This window comes from Athene cunicularia (assembly GCF_003259725.1).
Source record: "Athene cunicularia isolate RWA chromosome 4 unlocalized genomic scaffold, athCun1 chr4_part1, whole genome shotgun sequence".
Classification (NCBI taxonomy): Eukaryota; Metazoa; Chordata; class Aves; order Strigiformes; family Strigidae; genus Athene; species Athene cunicularia.
Window position 1 is genome coordinate 21,583,727 of NW_020799098.1, and position 14,528 is coordinate 21,598,254.

The 14,528-nt window shown below is 36.9% G+C and overlaps 1 protein-coding gene and 1 long non-coding RNA gene across 2 annotated transcripts in view; one reads left to right on the top strand and one right to left on the bottom strand.

Annotated features, from left to right (window-relative positions):
• The window catches only part of PCDH7 (protocadherin 7), a 298,562-nt gene that overhangs the window by 209,108 nt on the left and 74,926 nt on the right, over positions 1 to 14,528 (top strand). The gene's annotated exons all lie outside the window — the stretch shown is intronic.
• Positions 1,320 to 12,479, bottom strand: LOC113479186. Its single transcript, XR_003398214.1, has 3 exons — positions 12,371 to 12,479; positions 4,586 to 4,589; positions 1,320 to 1,331 (listed from the first exon to the last, which is right to left on the bottom strand). It is a non-coding gene; the product is annotated as an uncharacterized LOC113479186 (long non-coding RNA).

Below are 14,528 nucleotides of genomic sequence, written 5' to 3' on the forward strand. Positions count from 1 at the left end.
TCTGCTGTGTTGTATTTCCAGCAGATGTCTGGGAAGTTAAAGTCTCCCACAAGAACAAGGGCAAGCGATTGTGAAATTTCTAAGTGCCTATAGAATATTTCATCCACCTCTCTGTCCTGACTGGGTGGCCTGTAGTAGACTCCCATTACGACATCTGCCCTGTTGGCATTCCTCCTAACACAAAGACACTCCACCCTGTCTTCACTACACTACTCAAAGCAATCATAACAGTCCCTAACATGCAGCACAACTCCACTGCCTCTCCTCCCTTTTCAATCCCTTCTAAAGAGCTTGTAGCCATCAACTGTCACACTCCAGTCATGGGACACATCCCACCATGTTTCTGTGATAGCCACTACATCATAATTTTCCTGTTTTATCCCAGCTTCAAGCTCCTCCTGTTTGTTACCCATGCTGTGTGCATTGGTATACACGCACTTCAGATGGGCTGATGTCCCCAGCACCTTTTTCATTTAGAGGTCCTAATTCCAGCCTGACCTTTCACAGGTGCTACCAGTTACTGATCCATCAATATCCCTTGCATCTTTGTTGTGCTACATGTCTCCATTCCTTGGCTCCACTGGGATGGCAGGGTGAGGGTCATTGCTGGCACAACAGCCCACAGACTGTGGTAACCTTCCCTTGGGCTTATATCTGGGAGTTCCAGCTTTGTCCCCTTCCCCCTTCAAATATAGTGTAAAGCTCTCTCAATAAGACCAGCTAACTCCTACCCCAAGATCCTTTTCCCTGTCTGGGACAGGTGTATCCCATTTGATGCCAAAAGGTCTGGCATCCTGTATACTAACCAGTAATTGAAAAATCCAAAGCCCTGTCAGTTATACCAGTCTCAGAGCCACAAGTTCATCTGTTGAGGTCTCCTGTAAACTTCCTCATCCATCCCTGCAACTGAAGGGGTGGAGGAGAACACTATTTGTGTCCCTGACCCCTTAAGCTGTTTCTCCAAGGCCCTGAAATCTCTGTTCATTGATTTTATACTTCTGGTAATATCATTGCTACCCACCTGAAAATCGATGAGAGGGTGCTAGTCCTGAGGTCTCATTAGAGTGAGGAGTTTTACAGTGAGATCCTTTACCCGGGCCCCAGGATGGCAGAAAAATTCCCTATGAAATGGGTCTGGTCTTCATATTAGGCCTTTGACACCCCTCAGAATGGAGTCACCCACTATAATGACCCTTCTGGTGTTCTTTTTAGAATTGATTTTAATACCTGGTCTATCATGACCCGGCCTTGGTGGACCTTTGTCTTCCTCCTTATTTGGCTCATTTTCTTCTTCCTTCTCTGTTTCATTCACAAGTTCCAGGGCCCCATATCTGTTGCGAAGGGGCACCACGAAGGGTGCTTGCTTTATGTTGTTGGTATTGTAGCTATTGTACTGAAGCATTTTAAGCTATGTTTCTATAATTATTTATGGAATGAGGAAAAACTGTGGAAAAAGTATCATAATATTAGCTTTGACAGTGGTTTTGGACTCACTTTTATAGTGACAAATTAATAGAGAAATTGATGTTTGAGTATCTTCTTTTGCAAGGATGGAGAGGGAAACTTTTCTCATTCTAGAGCATCAGCATCAGATTTTTTATTGTTAACAAGTAGTGCACAATGATGCCTAAACAACATAAAATACAGTCCTATGTGATACTTGATACTATGTGATACCAATGAGAAATACTGCAGCAGGAAACGTTGCCTTGTACTTTTTAAGGTAGGATTGTGATGGAATATCAGATATATTTGAAGTTAGACACTTCTCAGGAAAACATATGCTTTTTATACATTCAAGGAAAGCTTTTCTACCCTGGTAGCAGCTGTTCTTCTGTTTCTCTCAAGTTCTACTGGAGGAGTAGCTGTAGTCAGCTTATGATCCATTGGGGCATAAACAATCTTTATAGCAGATTAGCTATTGTAGTTCACTGACCACAACTCTTACCCAGAGGAAATTGTTCAACACAGTGTAAATATTTGATGTGCTCTCCATACATCTGAATAATTCTTTTTTTCTATACATAGCTTATATGAACAGTGAAGTACTTTTTCAAGAAAGTTTTCACATAGGGGTGATGGTGGCTAAAGTCTTGTCAGAAATGTTTGGGGCTGTACTTTGACTGAAGATCATCCTGGTTATTGTGAATTCTGAGTTTGTATTTGAATTACTTTCATACCAAGTCCTTAGGGCTACTTTTAATTATTTTTCCTGAGATTTAAGAAGTTATATTCAGATATAGTGACACTGTATCAGCTACATCTGCTAAACATGTTTAGTTGGTTTTGCCCCCAGTAGAATCTGAAGAAAACCTCACTGACTTCATTCCATATGTCTGTTGTTACTCTCATGCTTCCTGGGTAACCACAGGAATTGAATAAAGAGAATCAGAGAAACTCAAGAATAGCTGCAGCAATTCTGATCTCATTTTAAAATGATTTTGCAATTACTGTTGAAGAATAAGTCATTCAGTGCTATTGGTTTTCTACTGCTGTGAGACACTCTGATGCTGTTGTTTTGATGTGAGTTTGGATTGTTCATGCAGTGCTGGAGTGCTCAGAGGAGTGACTGAAGCTGTGATAGGGAGAGCCCTGAAGTATTGGCATGGCTAACATCATAGTACTCTTTCTAGATCATGCTTTCCATGATAATGACAAACCACAGTCACTATGGAGTTGATGGTGCTAGTCTAAAGCTATTCACCCCTCGGCATCATTCTTGCTCCTCTGAGGAGAGTTGAGATGTGACATACAGTTGTTCTTTAAAGCAATACACTCCAAGTGAGGAATAGAGTCTGACTGAAAGGCTTGCACAATGCTATGCACAACAGCATGTGAGCTGGAAGCCTCATGTCCCTCCACTAGGCATGGGAGAGAGCATTTTGACTTCTTTAAAAGCAAACACAGTCCCCCACACAGTTCCTACTGCATTTTCATTGCACACTTATCTAACCTCAGAAATACCAGTTCTATGTTCAAAAGAAGACCTGAACTGGCTTGGGTGTTTATCCTGTACCCTACTCCTGCACGTGTTACAACCAGTAAAACAAAGACTTTGATTTCCATTGGCCAGTACATAGGGATATTTTTTTTTTTCCTCTTCCACTTTTAGTTAGTATGTATAGAGATGGAAGAAGAGGTAAATGAAAATATTTCAGATAGTATCTAATGGCCTTTCATGTGCTGAACTCAAACTAATTTTAAACTCCAGACATCGTTTCCTTAAAAGTCACTAAAGAAGGAAGCAAAAACTATAAATTTGTTGCTTTTTTAAGGAAAGGGAAACAGCAAACAAACAAACAAACAACCAAACAACAACCCACCCTTGAGGGAAATAAATCCTTAAGAAATGAACAAGACCAAGGACCTGATCTTACTATCAAGACTTCCTATGATCTGACATACTCAGCATTTATGAAAAGATTCAGATGTTTCTGTTGCACTCCTAAACTTTTTTTTTTTTTTAATTATTTTTTTCTTTCCTGAGAGTCTGTGCTCTCCCCCATTCTTGCCAGTGGAACAGCTTCCAGCCCTCACACTCTTCACCTTCCCATCCCCTTTGGAACAGTTTCTTAGGAACCTAAATTTCTTTTTCATTCATTCTCTTCTGCTTCTGTTTGAAACAGATTTCATTTATTAATCTACAGGTGGTTTCAGGGGGAAATTCCATGTTACAGCTATGATAGTCTAGTTCTTTCTGCTTCCATATGGATTAATTTCACTGATAGTCATACTTGAAAAGTGCTATCTCCTCGCTTTTCCTGGATCTGATATTTATGTTTTCTGAAGGGAAGCATGAGTCAAGCAACAGGCCTCACAGAAAGATAAAGAATCCATCCCTGACAACTGCATCTCCTTATTTTTGTAGAAGAAAACTATTAAGTTGCTTCTAGCCTTAATGTGTGATTCTGTTTTCAGCATGTCTCACTTTGTCAAGTGTTTCATTACCAGAATGTGAATGTGGGGGCTAAAATAAATTAGTGTTGCCGTTAATTTTGTTGCTTAAAAATAGAAATTAGAAGGTAGTAAATTCTTGATGCAGTCTCCTTTTCATGAACTCCTAATTTTAGAAACATCTTTGTTATTTAAAAAGTAAGGCTAGCAAGAACTATCAATATGTATTTTAAAAATTACAATTTTCCTGATCCTAAACTGACTGCAGCAGTAATGTGGTCCTGCCAATATACAACTCCTACTCTCTTCTTGGAAGAATAAAGATAATAGACTGTTTCGGAAGAGTGTATGAATGTATATAAAGTATTTATTTTTAAAAGTCTTAATAAAAGTATCAGATATCAACGTTATGGTATATGTTGATATATTTGCACACAATAATATGCCTTAGAAAATAATAAACACAAAAGCTTAGGACCTGTAATGATAAAACAGTAAGACAGCATGAAAGAAGTGACATTATTGTTTTTCAAAGCTATTAAAATTCATGTTTATTTAACACAAAAAATATGACTAATTTGTGCATCTAGTAATTTTAAGGGTGTTTTTTAATAATGTCCCAATGTTTTATCATTTCATATACTCGTAGATGTCAAATGACCTGATTTCACATATATTGCATTACTGTTACGTTGCTTTTCAGTTTAGGGAATTCAATTCCACCTGGAGGTAAACAATGCCAGTGGCAGATATTATGGACCACATTCATCCTATATGTAATTCTTTTGAAGCATATGAAGTATACCATAAGGAACCTAATGCCTTGAAGGTATTTCTTAGTAAAATATATTTTAGGGGCAGTTTTGCTAGCACAACAAAAAAGCTATGAAATAAAATGTTATGCTTACACATATTAATCCTTATGGAGGTATAGAAATATTCTGTTTTCTTTGAATATAAATACTACACACACACCCCTGAACTATAGCTTTTTTTTTTATTTTAACTCATTGCTAACCCACTAGAAATTCAGATATTAGAGGGTGATAACTGAAGTATTTTTAAAGTAAAAATTCTTACAATGGCATTGATGACTGAAATAGGATGGGTTTGCCTACTGTACTCAGAACAGCAGTTCACCTACTTTTCTGCCTCTAAGAACCTTTATTCAGACACTCTTGTATGTATAAATGTGTGTATAAACAGTGGTTTATTGCATGTAACCATTTGGGCTATCAGGACCACTTGATGTAAGTGTATCATGCTGTGTAGATTGTGCCTACTTAGCTGTTGGTTAAGGCTACAGCAGGTACTGACTGCAAAAGAACTTTAAGTGTAAACTGGTTTATTCCATTTTTTTGTGGAATGTGAATGCAATAACAGACTTTAATGTCTCAATGTCTCTGCAGATAGACAAGTGTAATGTGCCAAACATCTTGGAAAAACAGAAGCTAACCTAACCTTCAGTATGCCTCAAGCATGCAATCCTCCAGTCTGGTTAGGAAAAGTTTGATGGAAGATATTGTTTATGTTATTGCTAAGTGATGGTGTTAAAAATACTGAGTTTTCCTTAAGGATGCTTTTATCTAAAGATCTTGTTTACTAGAGGAAACCATTTTCTTTCAGAAACCAAACTTTATCAATAAAGATGGATTAACATGATTGAAAATCCCATTATGATTTAATAGGAGTGCAGCTGCGTTATAACACTTCATAAATCAATCTGTTAAACTTGACCAGAAGCACCAGTCATTTCAGGCTACAGCGTGGCTGTTTTAACACAAGGCTGAAGATTGAGTCTGCCCTTTAAACTCTTTGTGAAACCAAGGCCTATGAAACATTAACATTATACACTTGATAGTTGTAGATGGAAATATTGTCATAGATTACCTTGCCTAAAACATGGTTTTGCTGTCTGTAAAGGAAGTTGGAAGCCATAATTTGTTGAGCTTTCCATCCTAACCACTTCATTCCCTTTGAAAAATCACATTATAAGGAACTGAGCAGCAATTAATTCAGAGAAAGTGGTTACCTGGTTAGGAAAAAGTATTGACACTAGCAGATGGTTTTGTTTACAGCTTTTCACTGATCAGTTACTGGAGAAGTAGACACCAAAAAGAGACACTGTGAATACAATCTGGTTCTGTAAACAGATAGGCTTGCCCATTAGTGATGCCTGGCTATGAGACTTAAAACTCCTATATTGACTCATTTAGCCCCATGTGGCAGGTCCAAAACTGTGAAATTTGAGGATGCCATTCAAATACTCATTGGTACAATAATGTTCTTTGTCAATATGTAACTCTTTCTAATTCTATTTGCTTTTTAGTTACTAATAAGTAATGAGATGGTACAGTCAAAACCAGATATATTACAGCCTCAACATCCTATTCCTGAATTCTCAGCTTAAAGCCCTAGGCCATCACTTTCATATGAAATTTAATAATATTTTATCCTGTGCTTTTCCCTCCATCTGACTTAATTTTCCTAGTGTTTGCCAGAAGCAAAGGGTAAAGGAAACATGTCTGCTTGCATGCCTTTTACATGCTGCCACCTGCATTCATAAGAATTATTTTGTGTGTGTGTGTATGTGTTTATGTATGTGTGCATACATACATATGCATATATGAACTCTCATTGTATAAATATTTATAGTTTTAATTATAAATTTTAAAGTATTCTCCAAAGTATAGGAGAATCATGGCAAGATGCTCATCTTTACAAAATTCATTTTGTATGAAGTTGTAAATAGATTTGGTGTCACATTCTGCTAATCAGTGATTTTTAAAAAATGAATAATTAAAAGGTTATAAGGACATCACTGTCCTATTTTTGTCTTCTTGAATATGGGAGTCTTGGAAAACAACTTTGCTTTTTGTATTTATCTGCTCACTAGAGAATTCTTTTTCTGCCACCAAGTAAAACAAATGTTACTAAGAGTTTTATAAGGTACTTGTTTCTTAGTGTAGCAGGTCTATGGTTTAAAAGATGTTTGGAAAAAAATCTGAATAAAATACTTCAGAAGAAAAGAGGCATTTTATTTTTTTTAATTGTTTTCAAATGCTTGGCATACTTTCAGAATATAATCCTATTTTTCATTGTTTCTTGGCTGTCAGAAACTTGCAAAATGGCCTTAAGTCAATGAACTTCTGTGTATTACAACCTGAAAAGAGACAGAAAAATTCAAAAGAATTTGATCACTGTAGGGGAAAAATCAGCTCCTTTTTGTTGATTTTTCTACTTACAACATATGCAACAGATGGCAAGATTTGACAAACAAAACCATGATGTATATGTTGTCTGTTTATGAATTAGTTATGCCCAATTATTGCTCAACTTCCATGTAATTGTGCTCTTGTTAAGATTCTTCTACTGTCTACACAAGTATAATTTATCAACAGAGGTGGCTTAATGTGAACAGGGATGCTTACCTAGTGTGCATCTCCTGGGCTGTTCTAGATGGTGCAATGATACTTTCACAGCAGGCAACTTATGCTTTCACTGACCTTGGCACTATTGCAGGGATAATTCTGCTTCTGCAAGAGTAAAGTTTGTATTAAGCAATGTCTTGAATCTATTAGGAATGAGTATGCTTGCCTTAGCCATCTGGAATGTTTATTTGTTTGTACATGTTTTGCTGCCCCAGTGCAAGAAAACAAAAACTAAGGCAGAACCCTCTCCATTTTAGGCTACCTTTTGTCTCTTCCCAAACATGATATTTTCATATACTGATGACTTCTACTATTTGTATGGGATATTTGTTCTGAATTTCCAGTTCTGCTTGGGGTTTTTTTCACTGGGTTTTGAAAACTTCAACCAGCTTAGTTTAAGGTCATATCTTGAGCTCCATTCTATTTCTTTGTCTCCCTCTGTGCAAATCACCTCTAACCCTCTGGTTTAGGAGGACTGAACTAAAAAATCTAGGTGTAGTCTGAAGTAACATTTTGCGAGTAGGTAAACTGTACATGGTGTGAGGGGTGGCATTTGCTCAGTGAATAAGTTTCACATCTCCTCTACTCTCACCTACACAGGAAATACAGAAACCTCTTTCTTTGAAATTGACTCTACCACAGGTTATCAGCTCCAGAGAGAAAAGGGGATCTTTAGACCTGGTTATTCCTTCATAATGGCTACTTTGAAATGATCAAATTTAAAATTACTTTAAAGTAAGAATCATGGTATACGCTTTAAAATTGAGAAGAAATAATTTTTTTTATCTGTCATTCTGCTACTTTGTTTTTCTTTGGGAGTTTTATGTGTGTTTTAAAGTCATGTGAGACCTAATTATATGAAAGTACCATTTCTACATCAGTTTATCTAATATGAATATAATTTTCTGTGTGATGGGGGAAATACTAACCTTTGCTACTACTTTCAGACTTCATGATGTAAGACAGTGGGAGTTAGCAGGGAAAACTTGAAAGTGTTCATTAAAATGCTGAATTGTCAGAAGTGGAAGGTAAATATTTAATGCCAATGGAGGCACAAAACAGATTGAATATAGTCAAGTAGCTACTAAATTTCTTAGCTGGAGCAAAATACTCAGTATGCAGCATCTTCAATAAATTGTAGTAAAACATTAAAAATAGAAGCTTATCTTGAGACTTACATATGCTAATAGTCTTCATGCAAAGGAATGGTTACGCCTTACTGCCTAAGTGGCTAGATCCAAAGTTAACGAACTGCTTGTGGATTTAATGTGCTTTAGATCACATTTTACCAGAACAATGAATAGAAGAAGTCTATTTCATTTCTACCTGACTTCTACAATATGTTTATAGCCTGTTTAAGTACCTTTCTTTATCACTGCTGTGACTGAAGTGAGATGTAACAATTCTAGAGCATACGATATTTCAAACACAACTAGAAGTTATTAGCAATGATTTGTAATAAAATCATTCTTTGCAGGGATGAGAATGTATTTTGTATTTTCCACAAACTGATTTCCAGTTGTGGATAGCCTCCTATCATCTGTGCACTCTTGCACTTTATAGGCAGAGTGAGGTGATATACCTAACATGTATGGTACATAAAGCCTGTTATTCTATTTCTGAGATGGAGAGAGTATTGTACCACTGAACATATTGAGAAAATTTGTATATGTAGTGAGAGAAATACTAGCCTTTACTGCTTTCTTCCAACCTCATGCACAGTACAAAACAGTGGGAGGTTCTGAAAAATAGCAGTCATTACAGTGCAAAATTCCAGAAGTAGATGGTAAATATTTAATAACAATGAAGTAAGAAAAGTAGGATCAATGCCATGATAGCTACTAAGTTTTAATTTGGTTCATTGTGAAAATTCAATTTCTTCTCTATTTTGCAGTGAAAGTGTAAGAGAGGTTAAAAAATGTTTAGCAGGCAGACAGCAGTTATGAAAACATAGAACTGATTTAGAATATCATTTTTAGCAGTTTTCATAGGTTTTATCACGAGTGTATTTGACTTTGACATGGAAGATTATACAGGTAGTCATACAAGTTTTTCTCCTTACAGCGGTCTAAAAAAAATATGTTGTGACTTCTCAGAAGTTTTTGCTTCTTTGCCTCTCAACCTTAATCTACCCACCATGGCTTACTGGCTCTATTCCTACATCCTCACCCTAACTCCATCTAAATTGAGGTGTAGGAGCAGCTGTTCCACTGGGGTGTAACAACATTTGTTAGCTAGGACAGTAGTTCCAGATTAAATTGCTTCTAGATCAGCAGAGAATTTATTAGCAGATAGGAGTCCTTATCAAAGGTAACATAGCAGTTTGTGACTGTAGACAAGGTAATGTTTTTATTTGTTTAAGGCTGTTTTTTTACTGAAGGAAGACTCCACACCTTATTCTGGTGTGTTACCATTTTTAACTACCGGATAACATACTGCAGCATGTACTGAACCTGCCTACAGCATCTTTATGCTGTTCATTCAAAGTAGTAGTTGCTGTTCATTCAAAGTAGTAGTATTTGCAGAACTACAAGCTTCGTAAAACATGAGTTGTCATTAGAAACTTTTGAGATACTAAGGAAAGTTATGTCTCCCTCAGTTTCATTTACAAGATCAACACGATCTTGTAAATGAAGCTTATACAGCTTGCAGTAAATGCAATAGAAACATATATATGGAGGAAAAATGTTTCCTGAAATATATAATTTTTACCCATTCCAACCAGATACTGTATGCAAAAGCACAGCAGAAAAATGCTTGGGAACAGTTCTGCTGATTCTAATTATTTATGAGTCAGCATCAGTAACTTAGAAACTAATTTGTCCAATAATGAACTCTTTCTGTTGCTGAGATAGATAACAAATGGTATTATAATATTCAACAGCAGCTACTTCTTTCAGTGTTTGAGGAAGTTGCTGTGAATAGTGTTTGTCTCCGACATTATTTAAACTGATGAATATTACATATGGCTTGATCTTAGAGCAGTGGAACACAAGATTTGACAGGTTAAAATGCATTCCATACAGCCGAAGACTAATGGAGGTTAAGGGGGTTTGTGTGTTGCAATTTTCTTCACACAACTGTAATGTGGTAGTCAAGCTATGAATAATATGCCTCCTAAAACAAATTGCTTGTGTGAGTAGTATTAGAATAACACACAAATAACAAGCCTAGGAAACACCTGTTTTTCTTTCTTCTATGTAGCAATGCAGAAGTGTAAAGGATTGCAGACAGACCCATTCAAGTTCTTAATGAAATATTGTCTAAAAAGAAAAAAAAATCTATTTTACTTTATTGTTAAATGGGCTTTCTTTCTCTCAGAGAAGAAAATCAGCAGTCCTCTTGTCTTTGTGAAGATCTCTGTACTAAACTTAGAACTGCTGTAAATTCACACTTTAACTTATTTTCTACTGTATCTTTCAATAAATATAACTGATGTGCGTATTTAGTTTGCCAAAAGAATCTAACACTTCAGTTCCAGTTACAAAGGGTCAACCTACAGCTTATTTCTCTATAGCTTAAACAGTCAATTCTTATTTGTGGGTGGATTAACTGTTTTGTAAAGCAACCATGATGCAGTGACATCAAGCTGCTCTGGTTAAGTCAGATTAAGCATTGTGCAAATGCAGCCATGATGTCTTCAAGATCAAATTAAGTGTAGAAGAGTCTTACTGCTTTAGCATGGCATAAGAACTGAGCTAATAAAACCTGCAAACCTGCAAACTTTCTTGCTTACACGTAGTCATTTCTACTGAGTAGCATACTTTACTATTTTTATGGAGTACACAGACACTTGAATGCTTCTGCTAAGAGTCTGTCCAGTTATAACTGCTTTAAATCACTGGTTTTGAGCTGAAAACACCAAAGGCAAGAGGGATCCATGCAAAATATTTTGGTTTTCTTCCCTTCTTACTAATCTTTTTTCCCTACCATGCAGGGTATTCCAGTTCTGGTTATGCTGGTTAGTTGGTTAGTTGAGTAGTACCCAAGTAATGAAGTAGTGATCCAGCAGACCATTTTAATATTTTATTTATTTCTTATTTTAGTTTTTTTGTATGTTGAATTTAAAATTTCTCTGTATAAACCATGTGAATTTGTTTTATAATTCAATACCAATACTTCCATAATAGTATTGATAATATCAGAACTACAATAGTTTGACACACTTTTTTTTCTTTATGCTAATTCCATAATTTTTGTGTTAAGCATGTTTTTCATATATTTAAGTATCCCTTCAGCTCCTGGTATCACTGAGTGTCTTAAACTTATCTATTTTTTCTGTCTGTAAAAATGCATTTATCAGAAACACAAGTAAAAATTTCTGTAGATTTAAATTAGTGGAAATTCAGTCTGTGTCCTGAAAACAAACATGCTTTAGGAAAAATAAAGGCAAAGAGGAAATGGGAAATATTATGTACTTAGCAAGATTTTGAGCAATTTGGATGGGATCTAGAAAATTACTGTGATGTGTAAACCTTTAGAGAATTTGTCACTGAATTCACAATCCCATATTAAACAACTCAGCCCCCTACGCAATGCATAACATAGATGAATAAGAATGAATTTTACAGCAGTCAGCATACAACAATAGTCAGTCAGATATTGAGCTAGGTGTTAAGAAATTCATCGGATGTTACAGATACTGTGAGCTGAGTGTTGTGGTCAACAGGCTGGAGGGAAGGGATGTGCCATCCAGAGGGACCTTGACAGGTTTGAGAGGTGGGCCTGTGTGAACCTCATGAAGCTCCACAAGGCCAAGTGCAAGGTGCTGCACATGGGTCAGGGCAATCCCAAGCACAAATACAGGCTGGGCAGAGAATGGACTGAGAGTATCCCTGAGGAGAAGGACCCCAAGTCCTGGGTGTTGGTTGATAAGAAGCTTAATGTGACCTGGCAAAGTGTGCTTGTAGCTGAGAAAGCCAACAGTATCCTGAGCTACATCAAAAGAAGCATGATGAGCAGGTGGAGGGAGGTGAATCTCCCCCTCTACTCTGATCTCATGAGACCCCACCTGGAGTACTGTGTACAGCTATGGGGCCCCCAACATAAGAAAGACCTGGACTTGCTCAAGTGGGTCTAGAGGAGGGACACAAAGATGTTCAGGGTGCTGGAGCACCTCCCCTATGAGGACAGGGTGAGAGAATTGGGGTGGTTCAGCCTGAAGAAAAGACTCCAGAGAGAACTTATAGCAGCCTTCCAGTACTTAAAGGGGGCTACAGGAAAGATGGGGAGTGACTCTATCAGGGAGTATAGTGGTAGGACAAGGGGTAACGGTTTTAAACTGAAAGAAGTCAGATTTATATTTGATATAAGAAATAATTAGCTTACTGTGAGTGTGGTGAGACACTGGAACAGGTTGCCCAGAGAGGTTGCAGATGCCCCATTCCTGAAATGTTGGAGCTCAGGCTGGATGGGGCTTTGATAAACCTGATCTAGTAGAAGGTGTCCATGCCCATGGCAGAGGAATTAGAACTACATGATCTTTAAGGTCCCTTCCAATCCAAACCATTCTATGATTCTATGACTTTAATTTCAGACCTTTAGGAGGTCTGAATGCCTGAGCTGCAAAAGGCAAACACTTCTGTTACAAGTTGCAGGTTTGAAACCTTTAGGGGTTAGGCTCTGACACAAGTCCCACCAAAATACAGCTGAAAGAATAGTATATTTTTCAGTAGTTTAGATGTTGCATTAAAGCTATGTGGTTTTCTAGGTTATTGGCTACTTCCATGTTGTGAGTTTCTATGTTCCAGGCTATGTAGACTTTTAGGTGCAAGGTAACTAATGTCTCATGTTTCCATGATGTACTTTCCTATCCTGAGATCAACAGACACAAATTGGATTTCTGATGAGTGAAGATTATATTTCTGAAAATACCAGCATTAATAGATATTCCCAATGTACCTCAGAAATTACATGCAAGTAAGCAATTGTTGTGGTATATATGATTGTATATGGCATGTTATCTATGTTCTTGCATATAGGGATATGGTGGACAGGGAAATACCAAGGGTTATCTATTTCTCTTCCTTCTCTTAGATTCCTTTTAAATGGAAACCCTATGCTGTGATTTATAAAAATCAAGAAATCTTCAACACTTGATTCCTTAGAGGCTAAACAAAAGTTGAGTACTTCCTATGTAAAAAAAATCAGCAGCTCTTTCTGAATGCTTTCCCCTTTCCTTCTTGACTAGTTAGTACCTAGTCTTTTCATGCTAACATTTTGGGTGTGCCAGAAAACGTGACTTGAAGAATTGTACCATTAGCAGTTGTGGTATAAATAAAGGGAGTGGCAACGTTTTGCAGTGAAGAACTTGTGTGTCTGCATTCCTCTTTACATATTCCTTTAGAATGGAATTTAAAAACTAACAGTGGAACTAGGAAGTGCTGAGCAAGCGCTGATTTTTTTGAGAGGTTTTTCTGTTCCAGAGATCAATTAACAGAAATACAATTTTGAATTCAAAGCTACCCATAGGCACAAAAAATAAATTTTCAGGGTGGAAATAGATTTAGATCTTTGTTGAACTGTTTCCAGAAATACAGCCTGGAATGTGAAAGTTTTAACTACAAGATTTGTGCCTAGCAACAAAAGATCCCAGACAAATTTTGTAGGAGTGGCTAGTGTTTGGGGAGGTTCTGCTTTTGAGATACCCAGTTTGAGATGTTGCTAGTAAACTTACTTTCTTTAGACAGTAGTAGATATTTGCTCTCCAAAAACTGCTTTCCCTTGTGCAATGCAATACAGATATCTCTTTGTATAAACTTTGAGACTGGTTTACTCTGTATATTTAATGGTGCAAGGGTATTGTTCCTTCCTACACAGCAAAAAGAGCAAAAGCAAAATAAACCCTCTAAAAATCCTCACTGCGTTTAACATTTCTTTCCAGAGAGCTCCTACATATTGACACTGTTATTTAGAAGATATTCCAAGGTACCTGTAGGCCAACATGTTCAAAGATACAGAAACAATTTTATTAGGCAGAAAAGAAGTATCACAAAAAATCTTGAGCAACAGTGCCTCTAAGAGGATTCATATGCAATAGATTTCATCAAAATATATAGGCTTTGGGAGCAAATGCCCTATTTGTTGTGCAGGGTTCCTCTGTCCTAGTCCGTCATGTCAAAAGTACATGGAAATTTTTGACTAATTAGTCTGCCAATTCATATCCTTCAGCAGTAGTCATGATATATGCTATACACAAAACTG